The sequence below is a fragment of the Martes martes genome (genome assembly GCF_963455335.1).
Source record: "Martes martes genome assembly, chromosome: 12".
Taxonomy (NCBI): Eukaryota; Metazoa; Chordata; class Mammalia; order Carnivora; family Mustelidae; genus Martes; species Martes martes.
In genome coordinates, this window is record NC_137900.1 from 91900069 (window position 1) to 91922298 (window position 22230).

General features: G+C 47.5%; 1 protein-coding gene across 3 annotated transcripts in view; it reads right to left on the reverse strand.

The window, feature by feature from the left end:
- MED27 (mediator complex subunit 27) overlaps positions 1 to 22230 on the reverse strand; it is a 195384-nt gene that overhangs the window by 106993 nt on the left and 66161 nt on the right. The gene's annotated exons all lie outside the window — the stretch shown is intronic.

The following is a 22230-nucleotide window of genomic DNA, read 5'->3' on the forward strand; positions in this document are numbered from 1 at the left end:
CCATGGTCAGCCATTTACACGACGCACCTTGAACTCAACTTTTCTCGTATTTACTGCAAACCCAGTTTTCTCTTGGTTGGAAATGCAGGATCTGCCTTTGTCTAACATCCCCTGGATGAGGTACACAGTAGGATTTTGTTTTGGGGGACAATTTGAATCTTTTTATTTTAAAAGGTATTTATTCCATTGGTGTTCACTGAAAACACAAGACACGGTCTAAATCTGGTCATCCTATTTGAGGTTTTCAGCTATTATTACATTGTGTTTTTATCTCCTGCGATACAACTGTCTTTCTTGTTGCCTCGGGGGCGGGGGGATTGTGCTGCATCTTTTTTTTTTCTTTAAGTCCCTCTAAGGGTTTTCTTTCTAATTTTACGCTATGTACCTAAACCTCTATTTCTCAATGTTTAGACATATTCTCTGGCCCCCAAATAAGATAAGAAAATTTGCCTACCCAAACTTAATTCTGTTTGCTCTGTATTTTTATACTCCCATGATTTTTCACACTTACCTTCCGATATACTATTATTTCTGGCAATCATTTGGCTTTCATTATATATTTAAAATGACCGATGTCTCTGCCAATAACTCACCACAATGCAAACTGGTATATTCCCTGTGGCTAGGACAGAGCTTGGTTAAGTAACAGGCATATTCGCTGAATGAATGAATGGATGCCTCGACTCACTGGATTTTTGTCACAGTAGATTTTTAAAGAAAGGTTTAAACCACCCCCTGCACCATCCTCTTGTAAGAACTGCTGTCTTTCTGTATAATAAAACCTGGCTGAACAGCAAAGGCTTGGGTCAAACTTTTCACCCAAATTTCGCAGCCCCACTCCAGCGTCTCCCGGCACTGAACACGTGCTGCGACAAAACCCCGAGGGAATGATTCCTGGAACCTTCTTCTGATACTTTCCCTGACCACCAGTTTCCAAAGAAGTTATGCTCCTTCCTTTCACCGGTGCATCTTTTGCTGGTTTTAACTTTTTTTTCTTCCCATGAGGTGTATGAGTAGAGGCCTGGCACAGAGACCGAAATTTCCGTTAAGTTTGGGGAACAGAGAAAAAAGGCACGGACGTAAGAACGAGCAGAAAGCGGCGCGAGTGAGCAACAGTCAGTCAGAAGTGTGACGTGATGCAGTGTGTCCGGAAACTAGCCCAGCGGAACAATTTACTGAGTGGGTCAAGGGGGCAGGTGGAGGGGGCCAGGCAGGAGCCTGAGCTCTCTCCACAAGCTGTGTTCAACTCCGAGAAACTTCATGAAAACGTGTTCTGTCTTAAAGAAATCACTACCTCCCCCAAATATCACACCTGACAACGCATGAGATCAAAATGTTTTCCCGATGATATTAAATCAGTCTTTCAGGTATTTCAAAGTCATTCTTATTTTCTTGCAAATTTACTCAATTTTCTATCTCCTCTTGCTTTCTGTTTACATTATCTCAACTGCCAGGAGGACAATATTTTGACACAAAAGCAAGCAATTAAAATGCTATGGGCAGTCCTGAAGAATCACAAGTGAAATCGGTCCTCTCCCCGCTGGACCAAGTTCCAGAACACCCCATTAATCTAGATTCTACTGAGGCAGTGGGGAAGGCAGTCTACTAGGAGTCAGGATACAGGGGACTGAGTCAGGCCCCCGTCCCGGCTCTGAGTCAGGAGCTGTCCCTGCCTTGGCCTCAGAGTTCCCAGTTACACAAGAAGAGGACACGCCGAGCTTCTCTGTGGCAAAAAGCTACTGTGAAAGGTCAGTTTGTGTCCATTAAGACATAGCCCGAAATGGGTGACTTCTGGGTTTACAATTTTTTAAAAAATACGAGCTAGGAAAGTTACTTTTATAAATGTGCCAGTAACAAAGTAAAATGAAATTATGATACTTAAGTGGTCAAATTATAAGCCCTTTCTCTCTTTTTCAAAATTTTCTCTGGCACAGTGGTAACTCACATTTTCTAATTTTAAAAAATGACAGAGTAAATATTGAGAAAATATTCGTTAGTCACTTAGATATGCCTGTTTACATAGGAATCGTTAATACAGCAACTGTTATTGTCCATTAAAGAAACCATCAACTCAGCAAATGAGCTTAGTTCTGAGCAGAGATGTGCAGAAGTGTGGGGAGGTGGAATGTTGCTGGGCGTCTTTACACTTATCACCTTATTTAAACTTTATAACAACTACAAAGTGTAAATACTGCTGCCCCTATTTTGTGGGTGAAGAAACCAAGGTCTATGGCAATTATATAAACTGGGGAAAATTAGAAAAGAACACACATTTGTAACACTTTGAAAATACCTCATTATTCAGTCTTCACTAATTCAGACTGGGCTTTCCCTTAGCAACGCCATGAAGCAAGGAAGCCTCGCTCGTTCCGACAGTTTGCCTGCAACTGCCGTCTCAGATAACAGCGGGAGCCCAGGATCTGCCTCGACCCTTCATCCCCTAAAACTGTGTCTTAAGAGGTCTTGGCAGTGAGTCTGTGGCTGCCAATCACAGTCTGATACTATCCCTTTGTAGGTAAGGTACGTATTATTATGTTTTTTAAAGACAGAGAGAATGATTGGTTGATTGGAGAGAGAGCATGAGTGGGGCGAGGGGCAGAGGGAGAAGCAGACCCCCTGCCAAGCAGGGAGCCTGATGAGGGACTCAATCCCGGACTCCAGGATCATGACCTGAGTTGAAGACAGTTGCTTAACCAACTGAGCCACCCAGTCACCCTAGATATGGGTTATTTTTTAAATGTGGTAAAATACACGTAACATAAAACTTACCACCTTAACCATTTTTTAACCACGTCATGGTAAAAAAACAACATAAAATTTACCACGTTAACCATTTTCGAGTGTGCAGTTCGGTGGCATTAAGTACGTTCATACTGTCCTGCTACCAGCTATCTTATTTTTAATTTAACTTTTTACTATGAAAACGTCTGAACAAATCCAGAGGTAGAGAGAACTGTCTCATGAACTCATAAACTCATAAACGTCAGCTTGCTTTCCTTACCCGGCCCCCATATAAACATACTTTTTCAAAAATTAAAATAGAATAACACAAATTCACGGAGCGCCTGCGTGCCTCAGTTTGTCGAGCAACTGACTTGATTTTGGCTGAGGTCATGATCTCTGGGTCCTGAGATCGAGCCCCGAGTCAGGCTCCGCACCGAGCGTGGGGCCGGCGTGGGATTTCTCTCCCTTTCCCTCCTGCTCTGCTCCTCCCCACCCCCTCTCTCTAAGAAAACGAACAGCACAGATTCGATATCAATTGACCCATAATCCACTTCAGCACGACACACTTGTGTCTTAGCACTTAGCACGGCCTCAGGAAGCAGCACCTTCACCTGCGAAGTGACTGACCCAGCAGCACCTGGCTCCCGCTACGGGCACTGGCTCCCTACTACTCAGACTACCTTGAACCAGAGGCCTCCCACGCTCCTGCTTACATGACCTGCACAGCAGACTCCCCTAAACCCACAGGACCAGCTCTGCCTCTGGTCTTCCTCGCTGACCCGTCCCAGACCACCCCACGTTTCCTCCCCATACCCTCTCTGTTTAAGAAAGGCTCTGCTTCCTTCAAAGTCTGGATCCAATCTTGTTTGTGGCGGGTCGGGGCCCTTAACAGTGCTCTCCCTTCCCACAGATGAGCCCCTGGATACCTTGGAATAAATAATGGTGGCTCATCTCCAACAACTCTGGATCTCCAAGGAGTCAACGCCTCTAGAACCCTCCTGCTCTGATGGCTATCCTCTGTTTTGTCCAGGGGCCTCCACCTGGATTCCCTCTTTCGGACCAACCCTGAGGTTCTTGACCTGGGGTCCTGAAACTGCCAACTATCATCTCCATGAGACCAGGATCTTGTCTGGCTAGGCATCCCAGATCTCTAATATATGGAATAGTTTCTAGTATACTGATTCCACAAACGTTTAGGGCATCCTACACATTTTCCAAGGGCAAGGAGTGTCTGTGATTCCAAAAATGGTTCAAAACCACAGACTTAGTCCTTTTGGATCCACTCTGTTCATACAGCCTACCTGACCACTGATCGCAGTGTCGCTCTAGGAGGGTGTGTCTCCTGGTTCACCCTGAACTCCACGCTCTGCAGTTCCGTCCCGGGGCCCTCAGCCTGACCCAATCTAGGATTTCTGTTACGGAAGGAGATCTGGCCGCATCTTACTTTCCAGAGGACTTCAGCTCACAACAGTCTCATGAAGGACTGCGTATACAAATCATCAGGAACTCATTCTCTGACCTGCCTCTGAAGAGAATTTCAACCTCCAATGGGACTGCCAGCTCCCCGTCCAGGGCACATATCACCATGCGCCAATCAGACGTGGGGTGGGAAACCCATAAACATTTGTGGTCAGTTCATCGATCAATGTCATTGGCGTTACAGGGGCAGGGAACAATGAGAAATCTGGAGGTGTGCTAAAGAGCAGAGCAAAGTCAGTGCTGTCTCTTAAATCATAACCCAGAGGCACTAAAAGAGCCTGTTTTCCCTTCCAAGACAAATTCTGACAGTTTTCCATAACTGCTACTTGTACCCAAATATCTTTAAGGCATCCACACAAAACAGCAGACGCTTGCTGTGCTCAAGCACAGCTGCACTTCAGAAATGGCAGGTGCGTCAGAGACCTAAGTCTGCACCTGTCGAGACAGAAATACCCTCAGATACCCCCACTCAGAACTTCTTTTGGTCCTTTTTGGTTTTCAAGGTAGGCTCCACGCCAGCATGGAGCCCGACGCGGGGCTCGAACTCACGGAGATGGAGACCTGAGCTGAGACTAGAAGTTGGACGCTTACCCAGCTAAGCCACCCAGGCGCTCCCGTTACATCTGAAGGCAGAGCTGCTATCCCCACATTCTCTAACCCGGCCAGGAACAAGTTAAGAGCACCCCAATTTTATTAGGTGTGCTGCGAATCCAAAGCAGCCTGTTTTCTAAGTCCCTGTTAAAAGCAACAAAAACACTTTCAGTATTTATCCCTGCCCACACCTCTCAGAGATCGGAATCAAACTCAGTAAGGGTAACAGGCAAATGTGAGCCCTGTAACACATCCGCCCTCTCACAGAAAGCCAGGGCACTCACAGCCTAACTTCCTGTTTTAAGGCACCACACTTAACGTACATAAATTAATAATTTTCAAAATTAAAATACAATAAAACACACAACACAAAATACATAAAATGGAATTTAATTTTCCTTGAAGGTTCAGGAAGAAACTCATAGATTTTTCAGTGTCTTGGATTCATTAATTATTACTAACCAAGACATTTACCAAAAATGCCTGGTAGTAGAGCTTTTAGAAGTTCATTTGGTGACCTCTGTTATGACATTTTATTATTCTTCACTGCCCAATTCCCGTGACATTATCTGGAAAGAAAACAATGTCCTCCCATGCATACTGCGTGTCTGTGTGTGTGTGTGAGCATATGTGTGCATGTGTATGTACACAGTAGAAAACAGACATGCCGATGGCAGACATAATTTCATCTGAGTCTAAAACTGAGGAAAAGAAAAGGAAGGCCTTATTACTGTTTCCACCATCACTAACAGGACTCTTTCTGCCTCACAGGACACGGCCATGGTAGACAGTGAGCGGCACGCAAACAGGGACAAAAATCTGTGACGTTCTAATCTACCAATACTGCAATTCTTGGGTGCCCACTCTTAAAAGGAACACACATATTCAAATGAAGGATAATTCTGCAAGCCCGCCTCCACCACAGAGCCCCTCGCTGCCCCTCCCTGGAAGGCCGGTGGAACTCACTGCCCACAATACTCATTCCATGGAGTCCCACTACTATTCCTGTAAGTAACAATAATCGTAATAAATGAGCAGCCGGCACTTACCACGTGGTCACCATACGGTGGATACGGCCCTCCCGCCCCATTGTTATCCCTCCTTCACCGATGAGAAAATGTGGGGTGAGAGAAGTCGAGTCACACACCCTGAGGCACACAGAGACTGAATGGGAGATCCCGCGTTCAAACCCAGTCAACTCGAGAACCTGCTTTTTTAGTCTATGTCCTTGTTTATTTTCATACACACTATGTTCTAAATCCCCAGTTGGTAGATTTCTAAGAACAGGGGCTCTCTGTATTCCTTACATAAGTTTGCGGATAATAAGTAACAGTAGTTGGTATTTATTTAAAAAAAAAAAAAGAAGAAGCAAAGCTTCTCCCTTGCAAACCCTTACTTACCATGTTGAAAGGCTACACCTAAGAAAGATTAATACTAAGGGGGAAGAGGTAGGACTGAAGATCAGTATTCTGGATCTTAGCCACAGAGTAAGAATCTCACAGAGGAGGAAGACACAGCGGACATGGAGACCACCACGCGGCTCCCTTTCCAGAAGACCCGGCTGCCCGGCCGTGGGGCACAGTCGACAGGCAAGCTCCAGCTGTCAGCTCATTCAGGGCGGGTATCAGCTGCAGAGAGCCCCTTCCCTGCATGGACACTAATTCCCACAGCCCTGAAGTGGCATCACATCCCCCCACTGTTGAACGTGGGGCACGTTGGGGGCCAGGTACTAGACAGAGTCCTGGCCAAGGTCTGGCTTACAGCACATTCCCCCCACTGGGTCTGCAGACCCATCCAGCGGCATGAACTGAGATCGACACACCCGGCAGTTGGCATGATCACCACTTTAGGTCACTGGTCTGCAGGGTAAGACCGCCCGGAGTGGGTAAGGCCAAGCAGAGGTCTGACACTCCCCTGGCCTGTTCCACTCCTAGCCTTGGCCAAGACAGCAAATCAGAAACAGTACTGGCCCCCAGGGCAATGGCAGGGGTTAAGCGCCACCGCGAAGGAGCCACGGGATGCAGGGGCACGGCCTCCGTCATATCTGCTCAACTATCCAGTCTGACCCCTGCAGAAACCAGGGGGATCCTGGAGGAAGACTGCAGACCACGGAGAGCTCAATCAGAGAGGCAGCCCTGATCCTGGCCACTGTGTCAAATCTGCTGTCCTTTCTAGAACAGAGTAATACAGCCTCTGGTCATACACAGCCACTGACTTAGTGAATGCATTTTTTTTTACTATTCCAATCAAAAAAGAGATCGGAAACAGTTCACGTTCCATGGAACACAGGACGACACAGGTTTACCAGTTCCAGCGGAAAGCACACTTCCACCCTCCTGGATGTCCGGACCTCCCTCAGATCAGCACAGTGATCCACGACATCCTTTGCATCATGTGGATCAGGTCGGAGGTGCAAGAGGCGCCCCAGTCATCAGAGACCTTGGTAAACACAGGCTCTGTCTTCCATATCCATCGAATGTTTGGAGATCCAGGGGCCAGCAACATGCCAGGACATCTCATTATCGAGAGACAGATTTCTCACACGCCCACACATCTGCCGGGTGTGCTGCGGCCCCGACCACTCTTTGTCTGGAACGATGCTCAAGGCTGTGTTTGCAGTGGGCAGCCTTGAAGGATGAGGTAATACCTCCATAAAGAAAGAACAGGCTTGCTCCCAGGCTGCTGTAATGCAGGGGCCCCAGGCTCGGGGCTCAGGACTCCTGTGCTGTAACGCACCGAGAGTGCAGGCATCCCTCTAAGGTCCCCTGTGTCAACCCATGGGAATGGGGTTCAAGGAGCCAATGCGACCCTGCTGACACTCTGAATGCTCATTTTGCTGGGACCTCTGTCAGCATCCAAGTTACTGGGATAAGCTAACATTTTAGCTTAAAAGGGGGGTTGGGAGGGTGGCTGGGAATAAAAGTGTCAGACCTTTCACAGCTTTTAATACCTATCCAAAGTAGAACATGGATCATTACATTTTGTACTTCTTATCACAAGGGAAGACACCCAGTGTCTGGTGGGCCCCTCTGGGTGCTGTCCTGAGGTTGAGCAGGTCCAGTAACAATCAGCTCTAAGCCGGAGGCAGCACATGTGGGGCCGAGCAGAAGCAGAACCAGAGGCTTCAGACCCCAGGGTGCCCACCAGGTTGGGCCCAGCTTTCCTCCCACAGCCCATACCTATGGCTGTGTAGGGAACCCCATCTGATCAGCTGAAGGAGGAGGGAGAAGGCCCAGCTTGCTCTACAGATAGGCCGCCTGGGTGTGTGGGTATGAGGCAACAGTGCATGGCAGCTATAGTCAGATTCACTTGGGGTGGTCAGGAAAGACAGTGGCGGGGGGGGCTCCCAACAGGTAGTGCTTTGAGCACTGCACTGAATGGAAAAACAAGGGACACAGATGAGACAGACTCACAGGCCATGGTGAGTGGTCAGACTGTCAAGGTTCTAGAAGAAAAGACTGGAAGGCTCTCACAGGTCAGGTCCACTCCAGGGATCTCTCGGGCAGACAAGGCTTTGTCAGGCCTGCATCACAGCTGACAGCCGCCCCCTGCCCGAGCTGGCTTTCTCCTCCTTCCTTTCACAGGTGTTGATCCCTAGTAAATATACCGCACCCCCAATTCCATCTCAGCATCTGCTTCTGGAAACCCTTACCGAGGACAGGGGTGCATATGAGGCACAGCCCTGCCCTGAAGATGCTGTAGCTCCTGGAGCCCCGGTGCCCCCACCCCCCGCAGTGCCCCCACTCCCCAGCCGGGAGACTGCACAGGTTCTGAGCCTCAGTGTCGTCAAGGAGAGGACCAGCACCCCTGAGAGCACAAAGGAAAATCTAAATGAGTGCCTTTCCCAGGGCTTCGGTAATTAACCAGTCCTACGGCGCTCCTTCCCTCACTGCAGACCCAGCTTTGGTTGGTGATCTCTCATCTCATTTCTTTGAACTCTGAGTCTATAAATCTGGGCTCATTTGTAGAACAGAAATATCTGTTCCTACTGGCTGATAAAGTATTGCTTTTCTGCCAAAAAGCGGTGCTAACAGGGCAGAGCTCCAGGGCCACAAGGAGCGCTGAAGCAGAAAGCTAGAATTCTTAGTACGCAAATGCCGAAACCAGCCCTTCCACCTGCAAAGAACCAGAAACAACGGGCCGTGTGGCTTCTGCCAGGTTCGCAAGCAAGACCCAAGGAGAAATCAGCAAAGTGTCCCACTTGGGGCAATCTCAGAATAGCAAAACAGGGATGGCGGTCTGTGGGTCTACTCAGAAACAGCACCCCCCCCCCAAGAAAAGACACCATTTTTTAATACCCTGGTTGTTTCTCTCTCTCTTCCTTCTCTATCACTCTCACCCACCCAAGAGCGGGATGCAGTGGCCGAGGCTCGGCTGGACCATTACAGAAACAAGAGTCACGAGCTTCCGGTCCTGGCGCTACTCTTAATGTCTCTCTGTGACATCTCTGAGAACAGTACTTCACTACCGAAAGAGAAGTTTCCTTCACGCTGAAATCAGGACAGGGAAGTAGCTGCCTCCTGGCTCTTCCGGGTCTGGGTTTTCCTGACACTTAGACATGTCCCTCAACAGTATCGGAGGGGCCTCTGTGGGGAGGACAATGCCACATACGGTCTAAATGTCTGGTGATGGAACTGCATTGAATTAATTGGTCTTAGGAGACCTTTAAATGATAAGTAGACTTTGTTAAAAAATAAAGTGCCAAAAACTGGGGAGAGGGGAAGCGATTTGTAACAACCGAGTCTAGTTCCCCATCTGATGTGTAAAGTCAAGTTTGGTGCAGGGCAAACCGTGGGGGTAGGGGGAGGGGAGTGCGATCTAATGAACAACAAAAACTGGGATTTCTGGTGAAGAAAAGGAAAAGGATTTTGGAGACTTTGTTTACTTATTTCAGTTATTCTATTTTACGTTTCCCAAGGTGCCCAAACACCAAAAAAAAAAAAAAAAAAAAAAAGAAAAAGAAAAAGGAAAAAACTCAATCAATTTTGTTATATGTCAGAGAGGAAAAGAACATTTTCCTAGAGCTACTGTGCTTGGGATTTACATTGGCTTAATGATATAACAAAAATGAAGTGAAACTACTTAAGGCTATGAGGAAGTCACAAGGATATTGTGTTTGGGGCACTGAGATATAAGTGTAGGAGTAGGTGAGTGGCGCTAGGGTTGGAGAGAGGACCAGTTACTGAAATTGTAGCTAAGGACCCTTCAGTTTCTCCTCTGGGGGCATTAAGCGCCAGCAAGCCTAACTCCTTGTGTGGGGAGTTGGGGCGGCTACATAGACAGAAAGCCCCTGGAGCCAGGAGCATTCTGGAAGAGCCCTGAGAAATCTTTGCAGGAATACCTCTGCCTGAGCCCCAGATGCAGCAGAGTAAGAGAGGTGGGGGGCATGAGAAGCTTCAGCTCAGGAACGCACAAGGAAGTTCACCTGTGGGCAGGGCACACAGGGGAATCCCAAAAGGCTGCCCTATCCTATTTTCATGTGTCCACCATGATTAGAGACTGGAGTCTTCTACAAGTTTGATCTGAGACTCAAGCCTGGTAAAGTTTCTCATGGTTACTAAAGAGTTAAAAACAAGGTTTCTAGGGGCAACGTTGGGAGGGGTAAGGGAGAACAACCGTGAGGAGGGGCCTGCCTTGAAGGGAGAGCCGGAGCAGGGGCCTGAGTCTCAGATCCGCTTCCACAGCAACTTCCCAGTCTCCCAATCACACCACGGCACCCCCGGAAGCCACTGATAGGACCCCATGCGGATAAGCAGCTGCCTGGGCCCCAGCAAGTCTTCTTGGGAGCGGCAGGGAGCGGTGTCTCTTCTTTCTCTCTGAGAGGTGGGCTCCAGGAGAAGAAGGTGGGCAGAAGAGTAAGGGTGCAGGGGTGGTCTTACTCGGCAGGTCCAACTTCTGTCTTCATGACTTCTTGCCTCAGCCCCTTTCTACTGTCTCTTTTTGGGGGGTACCTGGCTGCGGGCCTTTAAGTCCATTTATGGGATATTTCAAATTTTCCAAGTCCAATCCTCCAGGGAGCCTTTCCTGGTTCCCTAGGGTCAATTTCATGTCCTTCTTTTGGGTCCAAATGGCCTCTTTACTTGTCTCTCCAGGACACTCTTAAGTTCCTTAGAGGAAAGTTTACTCATCCCTGACCTTATCTAGTACCTAGCATTATGGAGATTAGATTTTATCTGCTGAATTTTAAAAGTTAATAAAAGGCAGAGCAGGCTGTAAGTAAATACCGATTAAAGAACAGCAAGAGGCTAGACTCTGGTGGTTGGAAGACAGGTCCCTACCGGAAAAATCAGGACAAACTAAATGAAAAAACCTGTCCCCAACACCAATCAACCCTAGACTCACAGCTGTGACACAGGTATAAGAAGGAGGATGAACAGGGTGGAGAAGCACCACAGAACATTCCAGTAAACCCTGGAGGGTTTAGACACCGGTGCGCTCCAGTTTTTGACCACCGTTTCCTCTGAATTCCCTGCAGCGACTGGTGAAATGATGAGCACACGTGATAAGCACACAGGATTCTGTACAGACACTCACCAACCAGTCAATGTGTAATAACTTACCTATGACAGGATCTACAGTAAGATCTTTCCAAAGCCATCAAAGTACCTTCCCGTGCAGTAGGCCTCACCTTTTTTTCTGCACGTCACCAAAGAAGATATATAGATGGTAAATAAGCATGAGAAAAGCAGCTCAACATCATAAGTCATGTTAAATGCATGTTAAAACCACAATGTGCTACCACTACATACCTCTTAGAATGTCTAACATTGGAAGACTGACCATACCAAGTGTTGGCGAGGACGTGGAGCGACTAGAACCACAGTCACCCGGAAAAACAATCTGGCCATTTCTTAACGTGTTAAACATAAACCTACCACATGGCCCAGATGTGGTATTCCTAAGTGTTTACCTGAGAGAAATGAAAGCACATGTCCATACAGAGATTTGTACATGAATATTTACTTGCAATAGTAAAAAAACTAAAACCACCCAAATATCCAGCAACAGATGAATGGCTAAACAAAGTGTGGTCATATCCACTCAATGGAATGCAATGCGGCAGTGAAAAGAAATGATCTGATACATGCAACAGGAGAGATGAACCTCAAAATAATTACACTGAGTAGAAAAGAATGCACTGTTATGATTCCATTTACATAAACTTATAGAAAATGTAAACTAATCTACAGTGACAAAAAGCAACCCAGTGGTTACCTGGGGACAGGGGGACAGAGTGAGAAGAATCACAGAGGGGGGGGCACCTGGGTGGTTCAGTGGGTTAAAGCCTCTGCCTTCGCCTCGGGTCATGATCCCAGAGTCCTGGGATCGAGCCCCACATCGGGCTCTCTGCTCAGCAGGGAGCCTGCTTCCTCCTCTCTCTCTGCCTGCTTCTCTGCCTACTTGTGATCTCCATCTGTCAAATAAATAAATAAAATCTTTAAAAAAAAAAAAAAGAATCACGGAGGGGCATGAGGAAAGTTTCGGGGTGAAGAATATGTTCGTTATCTTGATATTGGTAAGTAAGGCAAAGGCTTCGTAGGTATATACATATGTCAAATTGTATACACTTTAAGCAGGTACAATAAAGCTGTTAAAAATGTAAGACAAAAAGACTACACATCAGATTTGCAATGAACTGAACTGTGTAGTTCCGATTTACATAAATAAATTTAAAAGTGTCTTTAATGACAATGCAACATGCTTAGAGATACTAATTTAACTAGAGGGGCCAAACCGCAAGGTCTGTTGACCCAAGGGTCCCAAGCTAAAACTGGTCAGGAAAGCTACTGGCAGCACTGGACACAACTGCGAGCCAATGAGGAACCAACCAACTTCTTCTGGGTTTTAAATTCTAGCAGGTTCCCATCGTGGCATTAAGCCATAGGCAATAAGCTCTGCCAAGTCTCCCCACAACAGTCATTCCCCTTGACCTAAAGACGTTCTGATGATGGTTTCCCAGATCCCCAGAACTCCGGACAGTTCCTCACACCCCCTCCAGAAGCAGCACTTCTGAATCTCAGAATTAAACAGGAATCTTTCTGGGAGCCGTTTCATCGTAGCCATGACAGGGCCTCACCATCATATGATTCTAATGTGCAGCCAGGGCTGGGACTCACTGCTTGAAAGGCCCCCTCGTCTCTGGAGAAGGGGTCCCCATGTGTGGCTGGCTGGTCCCTCCGCTTGGGAGCCCGTTGTGTCCACCGCAGGCCTACCTAGTCTGACTGCGTCCTACTGTACTTTCTCCAGATTCAAGGTCAGTGGCAGCCCTGCACCGAGCAAGTGAACCAGTGCCGTCTTCCCACAGGCATTCATTCACTCACTTCATGTCTCCGCATCACATTTTGGTAACTCGTGCAATATTTCAAGCTTTTTCCTTAGCATTATTTTCATTACAGTACTCTGTGATCAGTGATGACGACTCTCTGAAAGCTCAGGTAACAGCTGGCATTCTTCAGTGAGGAAGTATTTTTTAATTAAGGTATGTGCACTGTTCTTGGATAATAATGCTATTGCACACGTAACAGAACTGCAGTGGAGGGCAAACATAATTTTTATATGGACTGGGAAACCGGAATTTTCATTTGATTTGCTTTACTACTATCGTGGTGGTCGAGAACCAAACCTGCAATATCCCCGAGGTAGGCCTGTACTGCCCAGCTCGCAGAGTGTCCCCAGAGTGAGAACTGACCTTGACAGCTCATCCCAAGGACCAGCAGGCCTGAGCTCAGAGCTTAATCTAGACTGAGAAACTGCTTCAGAAGAGAGAGATGGCAATGCACTGCACAAACTTGGGGAGATGTTCTCCCAGCGTCTCAGGAAGCCAGAAGTACGGTCTCAGCTGAAAGGGGTTTTCTCACATTTTCTTACTAAAAATGCCAGAATGGGGACCATCGGAGCGACTAGTGTCACCTGATCAAAATCTACCCTACCCTAAGAGCCTCAAGCAAAGAGACAGAGCCATTTCCTACCACGCTTGTTCTCATGTTACTGAGGCCACTGTAGATGTCAGAACTTTATATAAAGAATAGTTTTCATCACAGGTGAACAGAGAAACTGACTCACTGCTTCTTGGTCACTTGTAACCCTAAATAGGGACTTTTTGGGCAAAAATCTATGGGTCACTAACAGCCTACAGGGCAGAGAGAGAAGGAAAAAGAGATACACAGCAAGAGACCACCAAAATTACTTTCCATTAAGAAAGACCAGAAAGACTTAAAAAAAAAAAAAAAAAGTTTCAGTTCCCAACAGTGTTAGCTGGGAATGACGTAGTGCAAAATATTAACAATCCGGAGACTCTGGCTCTTTGTTATGCAAAAATGAATTTTAAAAATCCAAAGGAGCGGGGGAGATTGTGTGTACAACCACCCATTTCTTCTCTTCCTTCACCAGTAATGGCCAGAGTGATGTCATAACCACACTAGACAGCTGTCTTCCTGGATAAAATCACCTTGTAAAGGAGAAATGCAATTAGCGGATACAATGAAATATAATTTTTGAACTGATTCTACAGGCTGCCACATTTGACTTGGTGCTTAATGGCCAAGTTGTTTATTATAGTTTTCTGTTTTACGCAATTTCTCTTTGATTCAGTATCTGTAGAAGACACTGAGACTTAAATCCTCGTCTATGTCACACCAGGCCTGAGATAAACATAGATGAGCTGAAGAGTGAGGCCAAGACCAGAACAAGGCAGTAAGGGGTTGAAGTGCCACCAAGATGGGCAGGGAGGGCGGGGCGGCAGGGCTCCCCCCATCTCCTCCTGCCGGCCTCCTCTGTCTCCCTCCTCCACCCCGGCAGATTCTATCCACTCTCAAGACTTCCCCTACCACCCTAAGGAGCTGATTACCAAAACTCTTTCTTCAACAACAATCCAAGTTGCAGACCTGTATTTTAAAAACACTGATAGTGAAAATGTTCAAGTACACACAACAGCTGATGAAACTGTAATGAGCTCGTCAGCGGCGTCATGCTCTCTTCCCCCAGTTTCCAGTTAGTAGCTAGTGTTACCGAATTCTCCCCGCCCTCACCCCCGCCCCAACACACACACACTTCTGAGAACGGGGAGGATGGGGTATCTTAACACAGGCCCATCATATCACTTCATTCAAGACCTGTGAGCTCCTCCGACTTAACATGCGTCAGACAGAACTGATGTTTCTCCTGTGTTTACAGACAGCAGGACTTCTGCACTTTCAGAGTTCCAGCCGGAACTCTGAAACAGGCAAACACCTAGCCTGTAGAAAGTGCTTGGTCGATGCTTACACAGTGACAAGTATAAACACACACGTGCACGTGCACGCACACACACAGGCACACGCACGTACACAGACACAGTAGGGGACCAGACGGCAGGAAGCAAAGGTCCAGACGGAGGGTCTAGCTAATAAGACAGGATCCAGGACTTCCTACTGGCTTCCTGCCAGGGGCCAGCACTTCTGAGTATGGAAACCCTCTGGCTGAAGCAGGAGAGCAAAGTAGTTCTGTCCATCGCAAGTGTGACAGTCCTGACAAGCTACAGATTTCAGCGCGCGGCTATTAGTAGAACTAAATATGGTTCTCTCAAGGGAAGAAAAGGATCTTTTACAACATATATGCTAATGAAGCACAACGACATAGAGCATTTAAAACAAAATGTCCCTATATTTATTCTCCATAGACAGATTTTTACATTAATATTTATGAGGGATTCCTCGTTTATTTCTCCCAGAGATTTCTCTCCTGCCCAAAGAGAAGGGATAAAAGATAAGTAACATGAACCAATTATCTTTTAAACAGCTACAAAGGACTACCTTATTTATCTGCATTCTGCTACTTGATTAATCTTCCTAATATACCACTTTCCACACACCGCCCCCCGCTCATGAGCCCCCAGGGCCCGCCGCTCCCCGCGGGAGCACACTGCAAGGCCTGGGCCCGGCTGGCAGATCCTGCTTGCCACCCGAGCCTCCAGATCCAATCCTATCTGTCCTCACTCAGCAGGGCCAGACCGGCACCTCCAAATCCTCCCCCGGAGATATTTCTGTCGGTCCAAATGGTACCTGGTTCCCAGCCATCTAAATACCCAACACTTACACTTTCAATTTACTAAGAGCCATGAGCGGTAAACATCTTGTAGAAAGATGTTCTCAGCCTTATCGGCCAGCGGGCAAGGGGTTGAACGGTATAGCACAGAGGGGAACCAGCCCGCAGGACGTGCCTGTCCAGCCCTCGGTGCCTGAGACAAGGCCAGGCGGGAAAGGAGAGGCAGGGGGCCCCAGTTCCCAAGGGGTTTCCAGTCTAACCAAAACACAAGGCAGACAGTGAGTGGTAAACGCCACAGGAGAGCCACAAAGCCAGGCGTCACAGCGATTACGAGCTGAAGGTTTCTTCCTGCCCAGTCACTGGACCACATTTTGCCTTCCCCAGTCAGTAACAGACTGAGAGACACACTTCCCTTCTCTACCTGCCAATAACATGAGCACAAAGACACACGAGAAAGGACACCGCAGGAACCACCACTGAGTGTGCCTCCTCCGAGCCCCCCAACGGGAGACGCTCAAGAACGGGGAGAGCGAGGCGACAGGGTGGCCCGGACGCGCAGGGGACCACTCTGCACTGTTGGCCTCAAGATGCCTTTGGATTCTATTTCACGGCAAATGGAAAACAAATGTGAGCGGCAACGAGAAAGCAGAGGGAGCGGACGAAATGGTGCTGGGGCGGTTAGACTTTCACGATGCAATCGGGCAAGGCCCGGGCTCTTCCCAGCCCCCACTGCTCGGAGCTCTGACCACGGAGGGTTTCTTCCCGTCACTGTCAAGTGGGCCTTTCCTAGTCACAACCATAAAACCTGACAAGAGCCAGGTTCGCTCACTTCTACCAGCCTTTTAACCTTCATATGGAAAACTGCCTGAAACTCACAGGCCCAAAATAGTTTTGTTGACGAAACAGAGGAAGACGACGAGAGGACAGGGTTGGAGATCCTCGCCGTGTGCACACTCCGATGCAAACTCGGGACCCCGACGAGACGTGGCTCCGTTCTTCTGCGGTGGGGCCGGTACCTCTCACCGTTCCAGGGGCAGTGCCAGTCTTGCAGGGAAATGCAAGAGCGGCCCTGAGTCAGGGCTGAAACACGACTGATGTGAATAATGAGCTTCTGCCGTGCCGGTTATTGGAAACTGATCTCTTCCTTATTAATATGGTCCCGCAATGGAGACAAAGATTTCTCCATGTTCTAGAATGCAAACAATGTTTTAATCTTTAATTATATTCTCAATTTCAACTCTTCTGGAGAGTTACAGCCACCAAGGCCTAGGATTATTTCTTTATTACACAGCCTCTCAGTGGTATTTAATGAATATTGTTACTTAATACTTGCCGGTAGGGAAAGAAGGATTTAGTGAGTTCCTACTTAAGTTTTGATGACTTTCCGAGACTCACAGCCACAGAGTTCTCTACTTCCTTTCGGGGACACGCCGTACAGGCAGCAGGCTTGCTCCGCTCAGCAGCCCACGCTCGGGAAGAGGCAGCCTGTGGACTGAGGCTCCCCGCAGGAAGGGATTCAGGATACAATGCTCTGCGTCTCTAAGGCTCGTGGCAACGGACCAGGGTGCTCCTCGTTCCTGGTTTACTCGCTGCTGGTCTTCTCAGAGGCAAACTAAACTCCAACAAGAAGAGATGCCAAATGTTCTTGTTCGGGACTCCCATCATCATCTACGTTGAAGAACTTAACATAAACTTATCAGCATAGAACCAACTTCTGCCCTCGACCAAGTTTCAAGATCCTCATGAGGCAAAACAAAGCTCAAGTCATCAGGAAGAAAATCAGGTCCCTGCAAGGAAGTGCGTCCACCGTCACTCCTCAAACATCTGTATCAAGGTTTCTGTAATGGCACAGCGACTACAGAAGCCTGGAGTTTCATATCTGTGCAGCCGAGGGACAAAAACACGTTCTCCCCCGAAAAAAAGTCTTGAAAATCAGCAAGAGGAAAGGTAACGATGTGATGGCCAGGAAGCTACAGGGGGCTCTGGGCTCGCAGCACTCTGTCCCGGCCAACACTCACCTTGCTCAGTTTCAACATCAATGACCACGAGAAGCTCCCACCCTCGTTCATCGCTATCGCCAAGGACAGATTCATGCCACTGCTTTGCTCTCCGTGATTCCTGTTGGTTTCACATTAAGCAAAAGACAACACGAGCCTCTGCCTTTCAAGAACAGAAGCAGCATTTACCACACATCTTGGAAAGAATCCAATCATCTGTATAAGCACCGTGTGTAATTTCAAGTCGATGATCTTCCTGGGAATTAGTGTGTAAGGCAGTGGCAGAAAATGAGCCTCTGTCAGTTAAACCCCCACAGCCAAATTAGAGGCCCTACCGAAGGCAATCTGTTGTTCAAACACTGGAACCCCGAGGCGTACGCGCCGTGTCATTATCCCTGCTACCTCCCGAACTGGTGGCATTTCTCCCCAGCAACACTTGTCCCGCATGCTGTTTCTGTGGTGGTGGTTTTGTTACTCAAACCTGCGGCAGGTCATCCAAGAACAGGAGCATGAAGACTCCTCGCCCTCTGAGAGGTGGTAGGTAATACTGAAACAGACGCAAAATGTTAAGGAAATGGTAACGAAGACTCTGGAGAACACCAAGGAACGGCACTCAGCGATGAAATGCTACGAACCACGGACACACACAACAGAAATGAATCTCCAAAACACCATGCTGAGCAAAAGAAATCGGAAAGAAAACGTGTTCCACAGGACTCTACTTATGGGGAGTCCTAGCAGAGGCAAGACTAGGGTATAGGGATAGAAATTAGGACAGTGGTGGCCTGATCGAGAAACTGGAAAGAAGTATAGTCCACTCCTTCTAGAAGTCCTGCTGTCAAAAGGAGAGAGGGGAGCGGGGAGCTGGAAGAAGTGGGATTATGAGCTGGGTGTTCCCACGGGAGGAGGATGTGGGTAAGCGTGTTTGCGTACTACTAGGAATGAGCCAGGAGAAAGGGGAATCCTGATGGCGTGGGAGCGAGAGGAGACCAGCGGTTGAGTGGCTTGGAGTAGCTGAGCGCGTGGACCTAGTGGGGAAGAGGAGGGGCTGTCCCTGGCTAGGAGCGTGGACAGTGCCTCCCGAGTGACTAGAAGACAGGTAGCCTACGAAAGGAAAAGTGCTCTTAATGGAGCTGGCAGCACCTTTTCAGGAAGGATAACATGACACAAAAGAAACCGCCCGTCCCCACAACTTCCAGGGGACGGTAATACTTTGAAAGATAACCTTCCTGTAGAACAATTTTTCCCCTCGAATCTAAATGAGATCTATGTGTGCGAAGTACAAATGCGTAAGTATTCGCTCGCCCCACTCCCACTCCCCACTCCCAAGTGCCGACAGTCGGCACTTCATCAGGCCGCCGCCAGGGGTCCCAGGCCAGTTGGCTTGACAATCTTGATCAAAACAGTATCCATGTTAACACGAAAGCGTGCTGAACAATGGGTCATGAAGTTGAGACAGCTATCTAAGGGAGCACAAGCAAACATGGTCGCATCTGACATGTATTAAACACACAGATATTGCAACCGTCAGCTGATCTCATTCCTACAAGGGTCAAAAGCCTGACAACGTTTACCCAGCAACAGGGGACACAGCTCCTTTCTGAAAATGACAGGGCCCTTTCCACAATGGATTCAATACTCGGGGGGAATCAGAGAAGTGAGGTGGCTTCGTCAGTGCCCTCTGAATGCTGACATATGGTAAAAGATCTTTCATCATGAACAGCATCTTTACCTTCTTAGAAGCTTCCTTGGAGGAGGAGAAAGGTATGAATCATTAATCCCATGAATCACTAATCCTATGGGAACTCTGGCAGAATCAGCGTCTTCAAAGACTACTACTGTTCAAGCCAACTGCATTTAAAAAACAAACACACTGTACACCTCTCCTGCCCCCTCGCCGTGCCTGTGGTCTCAGCACACTTAGAGCCTGTGTTTTTGTCATGGTAGCCTTCCTGCCATCCAAATGCTGACACGAGGCAATGCAGAAACCCATCTGTCACCACATCACCAGAGTTCCAGAGGAGGGTGAGTATGGAGTCCAGTGCTGGTCCTCTGGTGGCTTCCTCCAAGGAGAAATAAAACCTTTCCTTAGAATCCTGTGAGCCTATGCGAGAAACATCGAGCTCTCTTGATGAAGTCAAGCTTCCATCCTTCACCCGGCAGTGGAGAAATTCACCAACGTTTGGCTAGGCCTCCCCACGTGCGGCTCTCTCTCAGCGCCCTGCCCGTGGCCGTCTTGAGCACTCTGGGATGTCATTAGGGCTTGGCACACATTACCAGGATTCCCTGCTACTTGTTTGTTCCTCTGCTTCTGCTCAGAGCTTCATGAAAGCCAAAATTGTATCGTATTCATCTCCAAATTCCCAGCACAGTGCACAGGACCAAACACTTGTAGGCCCTGAGTACACATTTGCTGAATAAATAAGTGAATGGGGCTTACAGGCTCCACCATTCTTCCCTCTGTGCAATGACTCTCCTCACTGGCAACTGCAGTGGTTTTAAACAACCACCACAAATTCTTTGACAATCCTTCCTTCAAAAGGGAGAGCCTCATCCCCTCTCCTTAAACATCAGACTTAGTGACTCATTTCTAACCAACGGAATGGGGCGGAATGGATGCTGTGTCTTTGGAGACTAGGTCCGAAAAAGGATCGGCTCTGCTGGGCTCCCTGCTCTGGGAGAAGTCACCTGCAAGTCATGGGGGTACTCAAGTCTCCTATGGAGAGGGACGGAGGTCTCTTGTCAACAGCCAGCACCAACCTGTCTACCGTGTGAGCAAGCCGCCCTGGGCAAGACCGTCAAACCTCAGTCCAACCTTCAGATGACTGCATTTCTGGCTGAGATCGGACTGCAATCTTCCGAGAGACTGAGCCGGAACCACCCAGCCAAGCCACTCTGAGATTCCCGAGCCACAAAATAGGTGACAGGTGTTTACTGTTGTCAAACGACCATGCTGGGAGGCGATCTGTTATGTGGCTGTAGGTGACCGATACGCAGGGTTTGGGTGTTGTTTTATAAGGGATTTCCTTAATGGCAGAGTTAGTTTATGGTCATGTCGTGCTTGTAATAAAAATTTTGTAATTAGCAGTGTTCTACAGAATACAACCAGAACATGGCTGATTAATATGCAAATTTAAATGTTCCGCAGATAAAATTACACTACCTTCAAGTCTAACAAGTATATTCAAGAAATGTTGAGACGTGATACAGAACATTACAATACAATCCTTTTTGGAGGTTGTTTCTTATTTTTAAACATTATATTTGCATAGAAAAAGTTGAGAATTATATCCATGAAAACCTTAGCAATAACTCCCTCTGCGTGAGGGCGTTATGTTTTCCTTTCGTATCATCTTTGTTTGGTTCAAGGTCTACAATATGTATATATTACTAGTGGCCTATGTTTTAATTTAAAAATTCTCTATAATTCAATTAGTCCAGCACTATGTCTTATTGGTATTTCTATTTCTGACTCTTAACACAATAAGAAGCATGTAGTAGGTGCTCAAGAAAGGTGCACTGAATGTCCTTTAGCTACAGACCCTGCCTACCGGACAGGTCTCTGAAGGGAGCGTGAACCCCAAAAGCTCAATGATGTGAAAAGGCAGCAGTCAATTTTCACAGGAAACACGCTGAGTATAGGAAATCATTCCGACGTTGTATTCTTAGGACACGGCAACAACTTTTCTCTTTGAAACTAAGTATTTTGAATGATTTATTATAAATTTATAATGACAGTTGTGAACACCTCCTTTTTTTTTTTTTTGGCATGAGAACAGAGTCTGTTGATTGCCTTGGTGCTTAAAATAGTTTCTAAGTGTCCTCATAATAGCATGTCACCTGTAAACAGGTTTCAAGCCAATGCAAATGAACAAATGGCGAACAGATGGACCACGAGCTGACTTTTGTCAAGAGAGAGTTAGCAACAAACACTTTCTGGCTCCAGTCTTATGGGACCATTAGAAAGTCTTTCGCTTCTCGCCAAACATCTTGCCTCCGTAGACCATCCATCATGCAGGGAAAATGACAAGTTACAACGCCCGTTAGACTTTAGAGAGCTGAAAGTTGAAGGTTCGCAGAATCACCAAGTCAACATATGAGGAACCACAGATCATGTTCCTTCAGAAGCGCCTACCAAACCGTGAAAACTCTCCGCTCTGCATCACTCAAAGTTTCTGAAAAACGCACACCTGGCCATGCAGTAGCAGAAAATAACTTACTGGAAGCCGGTTGGTTATGTTCATCTTCTCCTGGAAGCAAATGTTAATTATGAAGAAAACCTGAAAATCATAGAAATGGTGGGGCGAGTGTCCAGCAATGAGGGAAAAGATCCCGAGGCATCTGCTGTGACTTCCCAGCTCTCTGCTGGCCTCTCTCCACCTCACGTCATCTCCCTGGAGAGGCCTTCCTTGACCAC